General features: G+C 40.7%; 1 long non-coding RNA gene across 2 annotated transcripts in view; it reads right to left on the bottom strand.

Annotated features, from left to right (window-relative positions):
* Positions 1-12,895: 12,895 nt before the first annotated feature.
* The window catches only part of LOC117804407, a 68,405-nt gene continuing 65,695 nt past the window's right edge, over positions 12,896-15,605 (bottom strand). For both annotated transcript variants that reach the window (XR_004628790.1, XR_004628789.1), the window contains one exon: positions 12,896-13,697. This is a non-coding gene — a long non-coding RNA (uncharacterized LOC117804407). The remainder of the gene's footprint in view (positions 13,698-15,605) is intronic.

The raw sequence follows: 15,605 nt of genomic DNA, 5'->3' as shown, positions 1-15,605 counted from the left end.
TTCTGCTACAGCTCACGTGACTGTTTTGAAATGCAAATATGTTCATATTAATATGCATGCACTCATACACACACAGAGCTTTCCTTCTTCATTAATACTTCAGTAAATTCCTTTTTCCTTTTTTATGAAAATCAAAAATTTTAACAGGGCTTATGAATTTCTGCATGATTTGGTCCCGTTCTACTTCTCCAAACATCTTGTTTATACTCTACCACCTACTAACTGTATAACCTTGAATAAGTTACTTAACTTCTCTGAGTTTCTGTTTCTTCATCTGTAAAAATGGGAATAATAATCCTATCTTCTTCCTAGGATTCTTGTGAGAATTAGTGTAAAGTGCTTAGAACTTAGTAAGTACGCAAAAAATGTTAGTTCTAATTAGCATGTCTTAGCTCCTTCAATCACACTGAAGGTTTTTCTTCAAAGGTGCTATACTTCTTTCTACCACAGTTATCTTTGCACAATGTCTTCACTCTGTTTAGAGCACTGATCCCTCCCATTGTCAAATGGCATCATTTCCTTCAGGAAGCTTTTATGATCTCATTAACTAGATAAGTCCTTCTATTATGTGATATCATAGCAATATATACCTTTCTTTCATAGCACTTATTATATTTTTGCATTTATTTTGGTGATCACATGACTAATGTCTCCCTCTTTCTCTCTGCTAAAGTCCATGAACGCACAGTGAGGCTGACTGGATCATTTTTCCCTCTTAGTGAAGTATTCTCAGGCCCCTAGCATCTGATAAGTATTCGATAAACCTAAGTTGAATGAATGAAAATGAATTTCATTATACACTGACAAGAGCTTCAAGGCAATGGGGCGTTAACATGGTGTGCGCCTTCCCTTTCCTGTGAACAGAGAGCAGCATTTGTGTGAGTGAGTTAGAATGGGTGTCTCTCAAGGAAGCTCTACTTGACCATGGACACCCTATTAAATTTCTCCGAGCTACTGATGGTTATCTCCTCTGTGCGTAGGTCATCCCTTAGAGGACTACTTTCTATTAGACATACAGTACCAAAACCATGTCCCTTGATAAGGCCCAACCTAAATACACAAAATGATAACACCCCCTTAAAAAACCTTCACAGGAGAGTTTCGCTACTAAAGTTCTCTCTTAACCAGGAGATGTCAGACAAGTGGTTTCCTAGCAGCTTTGATTTTCTTCTCAGGCCTGGTTCTGGTTTGCTGCATTTTAACTTGCTCCTTCTTTATAGTGCTATGCAGGATGAAATAATAATAATAATAATAATAATAATAATAATAATAAGTCACATGTACTAGGTGTTGTTGTTTGCTATCACCAGGCATTATACTAGGCATTCCCTGTACTGCTGACCCTGGAACAACACAGGTTTGAACAACACAGGTCCACTTATATGTGGATTTTTTTTTAAGATTTTATTTATTTATTTGACACAGAGAAAGAGAGAGCGCACAAGCAGGAGGAGCAGAGGGAGAGGGAGAAACAGACTCCCTACTAAGCAGGGAGCCCAATGTGGGGCTTGATCGCAGGACCCTGGGATCATGACCTGAGCTAAAGGCAGACACCTAACCTACTGAGCCACCCAGATGCCTGATGTGGACTTTTTTTTAAATGCAGTACGGTACTGTAAATGTATTTCCTCCTCCTTATGATTTTAATATCATTTTCTTTTCTCTAGCTTATGTTATTGTAAGACTACAGTATATAAAACACATACAAATACATGTTACTCAGTTATGTCTTTGGTAGGGCTTCTAGTCCACAGTAGGCTATTAGTAGTTAAGTTTTGGGGGAGGCAAAAGTTTTGCATGGATTTTCAACTACGATAGGGGTCAGTGTGTAGTTTGTGCACAGAGCACCTGGCTTTGGGGGTCCCAAACAGACCAGGTTTGGCTGCTCACCACTGACAAAATCCAAAGGCAGAGAGACAGTAGTGGTGAAACAAGAAATGGATTTAGTTCAGTAAGACCAACACTGGCAGACAGTGAACTAGTGTACCAAAGACTGTCTCCAAAGGGACACAAATACCTCCAGGTTTATATAAGAAGAATGTGGGACAAAGGTGGGCGGGTACGTGCAGGTAGGCAGCGAAGGTCAAATCAATCATTGTCTTGGAGTCAATCATGGGTGGGTTCTTTCTGGCTCAGGGCAGTCCCTATTGATGTAAGAAAGATGTTAGGGTTCGAAGCCCACGGCCGAGAAAGAATTCTTGAGACATCTTTGAGACATCTTTGGTGCAAAAAGATGATTTTATTAAAGCATGGGAACAGGACCTGTGGGCAGAAAGAGCTGCACTGGGGTCATGAAGAATGACCCGTTATATACTTTCAGGTTTGGAGGGGGGTTAGGGATAGTGTAAGCCTCCCAGGTATTTTGGAAACAAGTTTTCCAGGACCCTGAGGGGGCCTGCTATTGTTAGGAAAAGTCATTTATTACTGTTTAGTAGAAACTCAGTCATAAGACCCTTCAGATACATATCAGTGGGTCATATGCTTGGGGGATGATTGCCAACATTGGGGGGTAGAGATAAAGGAAGTTTCCAAAGGAATTTTATATGTTAAAGTAGATTTACAGGATCCTGGGGGGTGGGGCTAAGATTGCACTTTGCGTTTAGCAAAGTATCAACATTGAAGCAGTTGAGTCCCTGGAGGAATGTCACTCTGCTGTTTCAAAGACTTGCCAATGGGCTGTAGGTAGTAAGGAAATTTAATAATTTCTCTTCTGCCTTTGTTTCCCACATCATCTATTGCTTGAGGGGTAGTTTTGGTTCCCGTCAGGGGATACTTTGCCCTCAAGGTCTTCCACCTGAGCCAAGAGACTAGCTGAGAAGAAGAACCCAGCTAGAAAGTTTGAGGTCAAAATGGAGGAGCTGAAGTCCTCTTTCAAGTGCCCCTCACCCCTGCATTGTTCAAGGATCAACTATATATTATTCCACTAATTCTTAATTAGAGGAAAAAATCCTCTCAGGTAAATGCTATTATTGATGTAGTTTTTGGAATGTTTTGGTGAGGTTGGTGGGGTCCAGAGCCAACGGCCAAAAAAGAATTCTTAAGATGTCTTTGGTGCAAAATGGTGGTTTTATTAAAGCGTAGGCCAGGACCCCTGGGCAGGAGCTGCTGCTCTGGGATTGTGAGGGGCAACAGATTATACACTTTGGGGTTGGGGGAAGTGAAGATAAGGGAAGTTCCAAAAGGATTTTCAGATGCTAAAGAAGACTCACAGGATGCCGGAGGCCTTGCTATTGTCAAACCAAGGTTGTTTTTCCCTCTAGCAAGACATTAACATTAAGACAGGAGCTTCCTGCCTCAAGTATTTATTTGTCAATGGGCTGCAGGTTATAGGGACATTTAATTTCATCTCCATTTCCTTCTGCTTTTGTTTCCCACATCTTTACTACCCTCATTTTACAGCTGAGAACATAGAGGTTCAAAGAGATGAAGAAATTAACCTAATATTATAGGGTCAGTGGAGCCAGATTTTGAACCCTGGTAGTCTGATGCCACAGCCCAAACCTTTATGTGCTGAACCACAGTGCCTAGGCACAGCTAGTGATCCTAACTCATTAGCTTCTCGTCCAGTTGGATAAGCTACAAAGACTACTCAAATTGTCCTTATAAACTTCCAAATGTGCATGTTGTGAACACAGACATCATTCACCTTGGGATCAGACAGCAAAATTATCCAGATTCAAAACAACACATCTTGATCTGAGGTTGGTATATGATGAGTGCTGCTGGAAAGATGTAGGTGCTCAATAAATACTTATCTATTGAGTGACTAAATGGATCATACCAATCACACCATCATATACCCTATAATTGGGTTATGAATATTTTCCCATATAATTTCTCCATAATTCAGTGTTCTCTCCAAAAATACAGAGTGAAGGATTTCTTTCTTAATTCATTCTCTGTGGTCCAAACAATCTGAACATAAATGCACGACTTTGACAACCATCCATCTATCCATTGTACAACTATCGTTGACCAAGCTACAGTGTGTCCTACCTTTGCCTTAATGGAGGATGCACCCGTTTTTCTCTGATGACCATGCAGCCTGGCATCCCTTCTGTCTTCTCTCCTTTCATACTCAGGCCTGTGCAATGTTTCTCTCTGTGATGCTCCACACAGGCAGGTGAGTTTCACCCATTACTCCTACTGTAATTGTTACCTGTCGCTATTAACACCCAGCAAGACTTTCTCTCCCGAGCCCCAACCTACACTGTACTGTGAGAGGTATCTCGCCATCAATTCCAAACTGATTTTCAGAAACTATTTCTCTCTGAAGTAAACTCTCTCATCATAATCAAAAGTAGTCCTTTTCTTTTATTAAAAAATACACATTCCAGGGGCGCCTGGTGGCTCAGTTGTTAAGCGTCTGCCTTTGGCTCAGCCTGCTTCTTTCCTCTCCCACTCCCCCTGCTTGTGTTTCCTCTCTCGCTGCTGTCTCTCTCTGTCAAATAAATAAATAAAATCTTTAAAAAAATAAAATAAAAATAAAAAATACATATTCCTTGCATATAATTTCTTAGATTCCATACAAACTGTCAGAATAACTATTACACTAGATGATATTTAAAGAGCCTGTACTAATAATAAAAATGAATAAAGAGCCCATACTATATGTTAATTGCTGAGTTAACAAATTACATTACTATTCCAATTTTACAGATGAAGAAATTTCACCAGGGTGTGAAAAAACTTTCTTAAGATCCTTAGCTGGTATTTACAAATCTGGATTTACATCGAGGCCTATCCACTTGCAAAGCCAGCCGTTTCTACCACTGACAACATCTTTTTATTTTTTTCTTTTTATTTTTTTTTAAAGATTTATTTATTTTGAGAGAGAGAGGGAGGGAAGGAGAGCATGCTTATGAGCAGTGGGGAGGGGCAGAAGGAGAGGGAGAGTCTTAAGCAGACTCCCCGCTGAGCAGGGAGCCCTACTGGGCTGGATCCCCCAATGCCATGATCATGACCTGAGCCAAAATCAAGAGTCTGTCTTAGCCGACTGCGCCACCCAGGTACCCCGACAGCATCTTTTTAAAAGGCCAATTAGTTTTCTATTGTACAGCTGTACCAAAAGACTTAGCGGTGTCTTCCCTACTATTGGATTTTTAGGTGATTTCCAACCTTTTAATATTAGAAATGTCAGTTTGGGGGCCTGGCTGGCTCAGTCAGTAGAGCATGTGACTCTTGATCTTGGGATTATAAGTGCTTACCCCACGTTTGGTGTAGAGGTTACTTAAAAAAATAAAATCTTAAAAAAAAAAAAAAGAAATGGCAGTTTGATGAACATTACAGTTAAATCTTTTCTTTGAAGTAAAAATAGCATTATCTTTTCTCTAGAGTACATAAGTAATACATGCTTGCTATAAAAAATCAAGGAACACATGAAATCATAAGGGAGAAAGCAAATACCATCTGCAATTCTACCATCCTGTAATAGCCACCATTAACATTTTGCTGGTCACAGTTTTGTGTCCTTTTTATGTATACCATGTATAATTTCACATAAGTGGAATCTTACGTCTCTCCCTCTTTTCTTCATTCCCAAACTCCCACTCCAACAAATGTTACACATAGAAATAGACAGGAGGTTCATTATTTATTTTACAAAAATGCGGTTGTTTATTTTATAAAAAGAGAAAAGTGAAATCACTTCTCTCCGATGTGTTCTTTTAGCTTAAAAATAAATCATGAAAATTCCTCAAGACTACTAGTATAGATCTCACTCACTCATTTTGATGACTCCTTAATATTCCATTGGATTTGCCACAATGTCTTCAATACTCCCCTATTTAAGGAAATTTCATTTAGTTTTCTTTCTTCTTTCTCCTGCCAATCAAGAATGTTGTAAATAACATTCTTATATAAATATCCTTATTTACAAATATGCCCTTCCTTTATGGACTAAATTTCCTGAGGTTATTGTCTTGTGTGACTTCTAAACCTAGGCCAGGGGCTGGCGAGCAAACTATGGCCCATGAGTCGAATCTGGTCTGCCCCTTCCCCTCCATTTTTGTATGGTCTATGAACTCAGGATGGATTTTATATATTTTAATGGTTGAAAAAAATTTAAAAAATAATATTTTGTGACACATGAGAATTATATAAAATTCAAGTTTCAGCATAAATAATGTTTCACTGGGTCACAGCCATACGCATTTATTTAGGTATTGTCTGTTCTACTTTCATGCTACCATGTTAGACCTGAATAATTGTGACAAGAATATTTGGACTGCAAAGCCCAAAATATTTGCTATCTGGCCCTTCAGTAACTAAAAGTTTGCTGACCCCTGACCTAGGCGATTGATGTACTTCTCTTATTGCTATTAAATGGACGGGTAACTATTTAAAAATATATTTATTTTGGGTATGAGGGGGAAAAATAGCTAAGAAATTGAAGGAGTATTTAAAGTCGCATTAGAAAAGTACATTTATTGGGGCATCTGGGTGGTTCCGTAGGTTAAGTCTGCCCTACTGGCATCAATTCAGGTCATGATCCCAGGGTCCTGGGTCAGGCTCCCTGCTCAGCACGGAGTCTACTTCTCCCTCTCCTCCCTGCTTGTGCTCCCCCTCACTATCTCTGTCTCTCTCTCTCAAATAAGTAAATAAATTCTTTAAAAAAAAAAAGAACAGTACATATATTGATTATGCCTCTGTATAAAAACTATTTTGATATTCAGATTTCAATAATTATCAGCATAAGTATATTATCTGGGGTGACGGGAAGATACATTCTCTGGACAGGTTGCAGGTTGGATATAGGACCTTCATTTCTTTAACTGTCAAGTGCAGCTTATTCCTTCCTTCATCATGTCTACTCACAGTGCCTTTTAGCTGTCTAGGGATGGCCAGGCAACCAGCAGCTACTTTGCACATCTGCTAAAATAAGCAAGGACCAAATGTGAGAAGAAGCGGTGGATAAGTGTTACGTGAGCAAGCTGACTAACTTATGACTAATTCTTGGCAGAATCAGCAAGAGGACACTGGATTGCAGATACATTACCTCAGCCCTGAGCAGAAAAGCGTGTGTGATAATGGAGTCAAGGAAAAGACCAATGGAAAAAAGACATATTTTTTATAGTTAAACACAGATAAATACTTTCCCTTTCCTGGAGTAGTGTTCCTAGAAATGGCTGCTGTGATTAAAGCTGCTGTGATTAAAGCTGCCCTTGGAAAAAAGCTGCTGTGATTAAAGCTGCCCTTGGAAAAAAGGAAGCAATTAGCTTAGGAATTTACAGAGAATTAGGAATTCCAAGAGTCAGGAAAAATGAGTGTACAGGAAGACCAGTCAGCAAGTCAGAGGGGGCTGTGTGAGAATTTTCACATTTTGAACTCTGTCATTTTTGTTTAAGCAAGAAGCTTATTTGTTCTGTTAGAAGTAATGTCCTAAACCCTAAAAGAGAACGATCTCTCCTTTTGCGTTTGTAGTCTACTGGATCTGTTCCGTCAGTCCTCAAGTATCGATGAGGTGGTGGTTCTTGTCTAGGCACTGGGCATTCCGTGGTGGCAAAGTAGACAGAAATCCTGCCTTCACAGAACATGCAATCAGACAAGGAAAGAGAAACCATAAGCCCAGTAAATCAGTACCTTCTGTAATATTTAGAGCTTGATAGATGCAACGGAAAAATAAAGCAGGGAGGGGATGGGGGTGAAGGAATAGGTCTAATCTTTTATTTTTTTAGCTCTTTTTTTTTTTTTAAGTTTCGGAGGTAGAATTTAGTGATTCATCAGTTGCATATAATACCTAGTGCTCATTACATCATGTTCCTGCCTTAATGCCCATCACCCAGTTACCCCATCCTCCCACCCACCTGCCCTCCAACAACCCTCAGTTTGTTTCCTAGAGTTCAGCATCTCTTATGGTTGGCCTCCCCCTCGATTTTCATCTTATTTTTCCTTCCCTTCCCCCATGTTCATCTGTTTTGTTTCTTAAATTCCTCATATGAGTGAAATCATATGGTATTTGTCTTTCTCTGACTGATTTATTTCACTTATACTCTATTTCCACCCATGTGGCTGCAAATGGCAAGATTTCATTCTTTTTGATGGCTGAATAATAAGAATAGGTGTAATCATAAAGAGTGAGGTCAGGAGAGGCCTTTGCGAGGCCTCATGAGCCCCAGGCATGTCAGGGATGAGGACTCCGGGAGGACTGACTGAGGGTGTGAGAGTGGGAAGCACTCCTGGCATTGTGAGGGCCTGTAAGGGGTCCAGCTGGTTAAAGGGAAGCAGACAAGGAGGAGAATACTTAGGAATGGGGTTGGAGAGCTGAAGGGCTGGTGGCTGGATTGCACAACCGACATGCACTTTGGCTTTTACTTTGGGTGAAATGAGTGAAATTTTCCCTTTAAAAGTGGAGATCCGGGATGCGTGGGTGCTTAGCCGGTTAAGCGTCTGCCTTGGGCTCAGGTCAGCATCCCAGGATCTTGGCATTAAGTCCAGCCATCGGTCTCCTTGCTCAGCAGGGAGTCTGCTTCTCCCTCTGCCTGCCACTCCCCCTGCTTGTGATCTCTCTCTCTGACAAATAAATAAATAAAATCTTTAAAAAAAAAAAAAAAAGTGGGGATCGAAGGGGCACCTGGCTGGCTCAACTGGAAGAACATGAGACTCTTCATCTTGGAGTTGTGACTCTGAGCCCCATGTTGGGTGTAGAGATTAATTAGAAATATTTTTTTTAATCTTAAAAAAAAAGTGGCGATCCAAGATCTAAGATCTGAAATCCACTCCTAAATCTCAATATCTTCTGCCACCCCGTTTTTTCCCTATTCCTCCTTCCTCACGGACTCCAGAATATCTCTGTAAAACCACCGCTAGGGGGCACTGAATGAACCACTTGCCTCCCGTGCAAAAGTTAAATGGGTGCCAAAAATCTCCATAGTTAATTCCCCTTATGCCTTAGTCTCTGAAATGGCACAGCACAGCACTGTGATTGATCCTATCTTCATTTCAACTTTGATATTTTCTTCATCATGGAATTTTGGCGTTAGTTTTGATATTTAGAAATATTGCATTAAGTGTTATTTGATTACTTAGGCTTTTTGGCATTGTTTCTCTTAAATATTGTGTCCAAGGTGTGTGCCTCATTTGCCTCACCCTCGTCCCTGCTCCTGCGCTCTCTCTTCTCCCTGTTTCCGCAGGGTCAGTCTAAACCAAGGGTCTGTAAACAATTTCTGTAAAGGCCAGATAGGAAATATTTTAGGCTTTTCAGGCCATTTCTGCCATTGGAGCAGAAAAGCAGCCATCGGTAAGCAAACAAGTGAGGGTAGCTGTGCTCTAGGGGGTTGGAGGAGGTTGTGGAGAAGACAAGACCTCCACTTGACCTAAGAGCTGGAACCAGGCAGTTGGAGACTCCTCACCACCTACCCTGCCCTTGGAACATATGCTCTGCCCCCCATTCCCACAGTGGGGATTGTTTCCAAGAATGCAGCCTTGAGAGAGTAATGTGTGCGGAGAGTACCTGGACAGCATGTGATTGAACCCAGTTAAGTTCTCCATATAAACTTCCAAGATACTGGCGGACAGGTGGGGACATCTACTCATCTTGTAGCCAACCCAGAGAAGTCTCTTACGTAAGTTCCTTTGCTTATGAAACCTACCACCTACCAATCTGAAGCAGTCTGCCTCTTTCTTCCGTCTCCCTGCCCGCCTTGGACGGGATCCATTTCAGATCTCCCCCAAGGAACTTCTGAGGTTGAGGACCAACACAGTAAAACTTTCATGAATCGATATGGAAATTTGAAGTTAACATAATTTTCATGTATCACAAAATACTATCCCTCCCCCCCGATCATTTAAAATGTAAAAATCATTCTTAACTCATGGGCCATACAACAGGATGGCAGTCCAGATTGGGAAGGCTTCATCTGAATTGAAGTTTCTTTCGAAAGTGCTTTTTCTCTCTCTTCCTATAGTTGCTCAGGGACCTGCAGTTCACCACACCAAGGGCAAACTTTCAGAGCCTCTGTGTTTGACCCACGCTTTCCACAGAAACTTGTCTTCCTCTCCTCCCCCATGCAGAACAGTCTCCCTACTGTCCTCTACACAAACCAGGTTCATTGTTTGCTACCTGCTTTTGATCCTGTTGCTTTTTCTGTCTGGGAGCTGCCCTTCCTTCTCTCTCCAGCATCCCTTTTCTGACTCCACCCGCCACTAGTGGCCTCTTTTTCTCTGAACTACTGCAGTTGATTGAAATGCCCTCATTTAGTTCTTAATCCTAACATATCCTTGTTTTCCTCTGTTTTATATATGTAACATAATATGTTTCAGATGTGATTCGTTATCCTCTGCAAACCCTTCAGAGTGCCTCAGCCACCGCTGAATACCTGGTCGAAGCCTGATACTCACGAACCGATGAACTCAGTCTAGGGTTATTGTATCTTCTCTAAAATCAATCTTCAAAGGTTCAAATAGGACTGATGACATTTTTAGGACATGCCCTCTGAATTTGGGGAAGGGTTATTTTGACTGGATATACAGAATTAGTGACATTTTTGTGCCACGTGATTTCTAGCTTGTGATCTCACTGCTGCTGCTTCTTTTATTTTTTTAGAGATTTTTATTGACTTATTTAACAGAGAGAGAGAGAGAGCACAAGCAGGGGGAGCAGCAGAAGGAGGGGGAGAAACAAGCTCCGTGCTGAGCAGGGAGCCCAATAAGGGGCTCAATCCTAGGACCCTGAGATCATGACCTGAGCCGAAGGCAGACACTTAACCCACTGAGCCACCCAGGCGCCCCTTGATCTCACTGCCTTCTGATGTACTTCCTGATTCTCCAATTTACTAAATGAAACCCTTAGGTTAAACAGAGGCCTCTTGGATCACTTTCAGTTAAGAGAAGAGAAAAAAGGAATAGCCATTTATTAAACACCTGCCTAAGGGGCCAGCTGTCTGCTAGGAACTTTACGAAAGGTAGGAAAGTTATTCCTGTGTTTCAGACGAGGGGATCGAGGTTCAGAAAAGTTCAATAACTCATCTGAGCCTAAGTAGTGGGAATGAAATGAAACACGCAGAGGTAACCCTAAAGGGATGTGAATGGTTTAACATCACCACTAGGCCCAAGGGAATCAGCTCTCTCCCTGCACTCACCCCTTCTCCCTGTGTCCCCCCTGGCCACCCTCACTATTACCAAACTTCCTAACATTCCTGACGCATGGTGAGGTAACATGTAGCTCACAGCACAGAGTCTGAGACACGACGCTCACTCTGAGAGTGTGACACTTTCTTCCTCCCAATCTTTCCTATTTCCATACCCTACCTCTACATACCTCTTTAAGATTGAACGACTCTTTAAATCCACACCTAAATTGTAATTCATATTATGATTTATCAAATTACACTGAAAGTAGCAAGTCAGAAAGGCAAACATTTAACTCTCTGAGCTCCAGGGCACATAACCTACGACCCAGGACTTGAGGTAGATGCTTCACCGATTCCTGTTGAGCTAATTTGGCATTTGAGTGATTTCTCTCGATTTAAATATAAAATAATCAGGTCCCACATTTGGCTGAATCCTGATGCTCCTGTGTTCTACTCCCTATAGGGACTCCCCATTGCTTAATGGAGTTAAGGGCCTGGGCTTCCAAACCCACCCTCCTATCTTTCCAGCAGGTCACCTTCACATCTATATCTATTCCAGATACCAGGCAAGCTGGCCTAGCCAATCTCCTCGGACAGAGGGTTTAAAGATCTTTGGTTCTTTGACTTTAAGACTTGGATATGATTTAGGAAACCATCCTCCATTACTCACCTGTGTGTCGTTGTGCCATTTCTCCTTTTTGGAGTACTTCGCATCTGTCAGTTGAAATCCCCCACATTCTTTAAGGTACTTTGAAGGAGCCACATTAACCCATGAAACTTACCTTGTCCTCCTTGGCCAAAAATGACCCTTCCTATCTCTGAGCGCCTATATACTTTTGTTACTCTATACTCTATACTCTTCAAATTGTTAAATAACAGAAATTTAACTGATTACATTTTAAAGATCTAATTGGCCTTATTAATCAATTTATGAATCCAGCAGCCTCCCATCTAACAAATAGAGGGGAGCTCTGAAAGGTAAAAAGGAAACGTTTTTAAAGGCAGGACAAGGAAGTCATAAACAGTAAAAAGGAGTATTTGGGGTGAGGTCACCTTCTTTGGGTCTTGATCTCCATTGAGAGACTGCCCATGTGACAGATTACTTTCTTGGTGCTGACCAGAATATTCCTGACTGACTAGTTAAGGCAACATTTCTGGGGGAGGTTCAAAGTGTAATTAGGTTAGATATTAAGCCCCGGGTTGGTGACTTGGCCTAAGTGATGCCATTTGGGGCATGTGGGTTTTTTTTTTTTTTAACAATATATAGCCTTTACTATAATTATTAGTGTACATATCTCATCTCGTCAGTAGATTTAATCATCTAGAGGCAGAAATTCCATGAAGTTTCTCTAGTGGTGTCTTGTATAAGTGGGATACTCAGTAAATGGGAATTAAATGGATGAATGGAAAATGAATACAAAAACAATATACGTAACCCCATCCCCCTTTTAAAGAAAGGATTTTTTTTTTAAATAAAGATTTTATTTATTTGTTTGACAGAGGAGAGAAAGCAGAAGCCGGGGAGCAGGAGAGAGAGAAACAGGCTCCCCGCCAAGCAGGGAGCCCAAAGCAGGGCTCAATCCCAGGACCCTGGGATCACAATCTGAGCCAAAGGCAGACCGTTTAACTGACTGAGCCATCCAGACACCCCATTTATTCATTTATTTTTAAGTGGGTTCCATGCTGGGAGATGGCTTGAACTCCTAGTGCAGGGCTTGAACTCACAACCCTGAGATCAAGACCTGAGCTGAGATCAAGAGTCAGATGCTTCACCAACCGAGCCACCCAGGAACCCCCATATATGTCCTTTTAAACACTGAAGTATCCACATTTGAAATTAATTTTAATGTTTTATTTAATTAACTCACTATATAAAAAGCATTAATGCTTTAAATGCCTCTGCAAGTCTTTTAGATTCCATTGCACTCAAGGCAATTCACTAAGGAATAAGTTCCATAAGTTTAATTTAATTATAAATAAATTCTTGTATTTCCTTGAGAAAATTAGGATATGTACCAGGAGTGAAGGCTCTGGAATCAGACTGTCTGGGATGACATACCAGTCATACCACTTCTTATTTGTGTGACTTTGGGCAAGTTACTTTATTCCTTAATATCTCAGTTCCATCTTACGTGAAATAGGGATAATATCTACTCACAATGTTTTGTTATGATTCAACAAAACAATTCGTGTGGATCTCTAACAATAGTGCCTGTCACTTAGAAATCATTTAATAAATATTAACTAGTAGGCAGAAGCAAGATGTATCATGGTTTGGAGTTCCAAGACTTCAACAGAAGGCAGTTTATTATATCCCTTCAATAATTTTCTATAATTTAACTAGGTGAATTTCTATATTTCAATTCAACTTTTCCTACATATTATAAACTAATGATGGTTAAGGGCACAAGTGTGAAGAAAATTCTCATAAAACTTCATGACAGAGTGATGAACTTTCCTGGTGAACACTGTAAGGGGAACAGCCTTCCATTTTGACTTGAATGAACTGCTTCACCTTTCCTTCCAGGCTTTCGTGGTAGTTTCCATATTGATGCAGAACTGGGGTGTGTGGGGGGGTTGATGGGCGCCATGCGAAGGAAGAATATGTCTGGAAAATGGAGTATTCACCTGAAAAACAAGAGTTCAAACAGGAAGAGATGAGATAGTCAAACTAGTTTAAGATCATTGCCTACTGACGAGCATGGAGGTTTGAGTAAAGTTCAGATGAGTTGTAGAAATGTTTTTGTACAGCCTGACTGGATTTTTAAACCCTGCCACCAGTGCTGGCTTCATAATGTGTGGGGCCCAAGTACAAAATGAAAATGCAGAGCCCTTGTTCAAAAAGTAGGAAAAAAGTACAATTAAAGTTAACAAAATATAAAGCCTCTTTTCTTTCACAATCTTTCAATTTGTCATAGTTGGTTTGTCTGTTTTAATTTGCTATTTAACGTTGTTCTAAGTAAAAAAAAAAAAATAGTATTTTAGGGGCACCTGGCTAGCTCAGTAGGTAGAGCACGGAACTCTTGATCTCAGGGTTGTGAATCCAAGTCCCGCATTGGGTGTAGAGATTACTCTTAAAAAATAAAAATCTTTTAAAAAAAGAAAAGGAAATCAGAATTTTAAATTATTAACATGAATTTTACCATTAATCTTTACGTTGTGCAATTCCAGTTTTAAATGCAAATGTCAGCATTTTTTAAAAGATTTTATTTCTACATAATCTGTATTTCCAACGTGGGGCTGGAACTCACAACACCAGGCTCAAGAGTTGCATGCCCCTACTGAGCCAGCCAGGCACCCTGCAAATGTTAGCATTTAATTTGAATGTAAAATCATCAAAATTATGCAGTTCATATTTTATAGCTTTTGTATGCATGTGTATTTCATCTTTATCAGAACTGATGAAACACTGAAAAAAACTAGCTCAATCATTTTATTCCACTTCTTGGTACCTATATATTCTACCAGTCTCTAATTTCAGCCTAACGATAAGGAAGGACTGAAAAGAAAAGAAATTATGGATTGCCCTGTCTTTCCTATTCTTTCTGTGTCATTAATTTCAGTATAAGTGGTTGGCTAATACTGAGAAGAAGGGGCGTAAGAAAGGGTGTGAGAGGGTTTCTTGCTTGCTTGCGTTTCTTAGAATGCGGTTGCCTTCTTTCTGTGTTGGAAGCCCAAATTCTGGTCCCAACATCAAGTGTGGCCACAAGGAGTGTGCTTGTTTACTCGTTTGTATATGCAACCTGCTTACCTTGTACTAGCTTTGGGTCTCATCGCTCTCCCACACATGGTGAACACAATGGAAGTCTATGTTCATGGTGCATCTCAAATACTATATGCACATAGGGCAGCAAGAAATAGCACACCTACTGCACACATCTCTGCTCACATGCACGTTCCAGTGTTCCACCAGATTTCACTCATGAAACACAAATTCAAACATAAGGCTGTTAAGAATTTCTAGATAAGGACAGCAGAGCATTAAACTAAGCTCAGGGCCTTCTGAGAGCTGAGCCCTGAGTGGCCAACATCACTGGCCGCACACCCATGAAGTGTGTTCTGTCTGCCATGTATGTTTGCACCAAAGTCTCAAATTTCTTGGTACTTGTGGAGAGACTGTTGCTACCAATTATCTTCTCTCCTTCTTCCTTGGTAACAGAATCCCATTTTTATCTGAGGTTATAAGGTGCTCAGCTAAAAACTACATTTTCCAGCAGCTTCTGCCACTACTATAGACGTCTGAAGAAGTTTTGTTAATCAGATGCATGCAGAAATGTCGTATGGGATGTAGGGAAGCAACCTCATTTCTCCTTCCAAGCTGCATAGAATACAGCTGTGACAGCTAGAACTCCAGCAGTCATCTTGGAACATGAGGTAGAAATTCAGTTCTCTAAGGAAGCAGATAGAAGGTGCCTGAGTTCCTGAAAAATAATGGAGCTGCCACAGGAGCCCCTGACTGCTCACTTCAGGGTTTTTTTGTGTGAGAGAAATACTTCCTATTTTAACCATTACTCTGTATTTAAACCATTACTATTT

Source organism: Ailuropoda melanoleuca, chromosome 11, assembly GCF_002007445.2.
Source record: "Ailuropoda melanoleuca isolate Jingjing chromosome 11, ASM200744v2, whole genome shotgun sequence".
In the NCBI taxonomy this organism is placed as follows: domain Eukaryota; kingdom Metazoa; phylum Chordata; class Mammalia; order Carnivora; family Ursidae; genus Ailuropoda; species Ailuropoda melanoleuca.
Note: the sequence above shows the minus strand (reverse complement) of the source record. Positions and strands in the feature narration are given on the sequence as shown.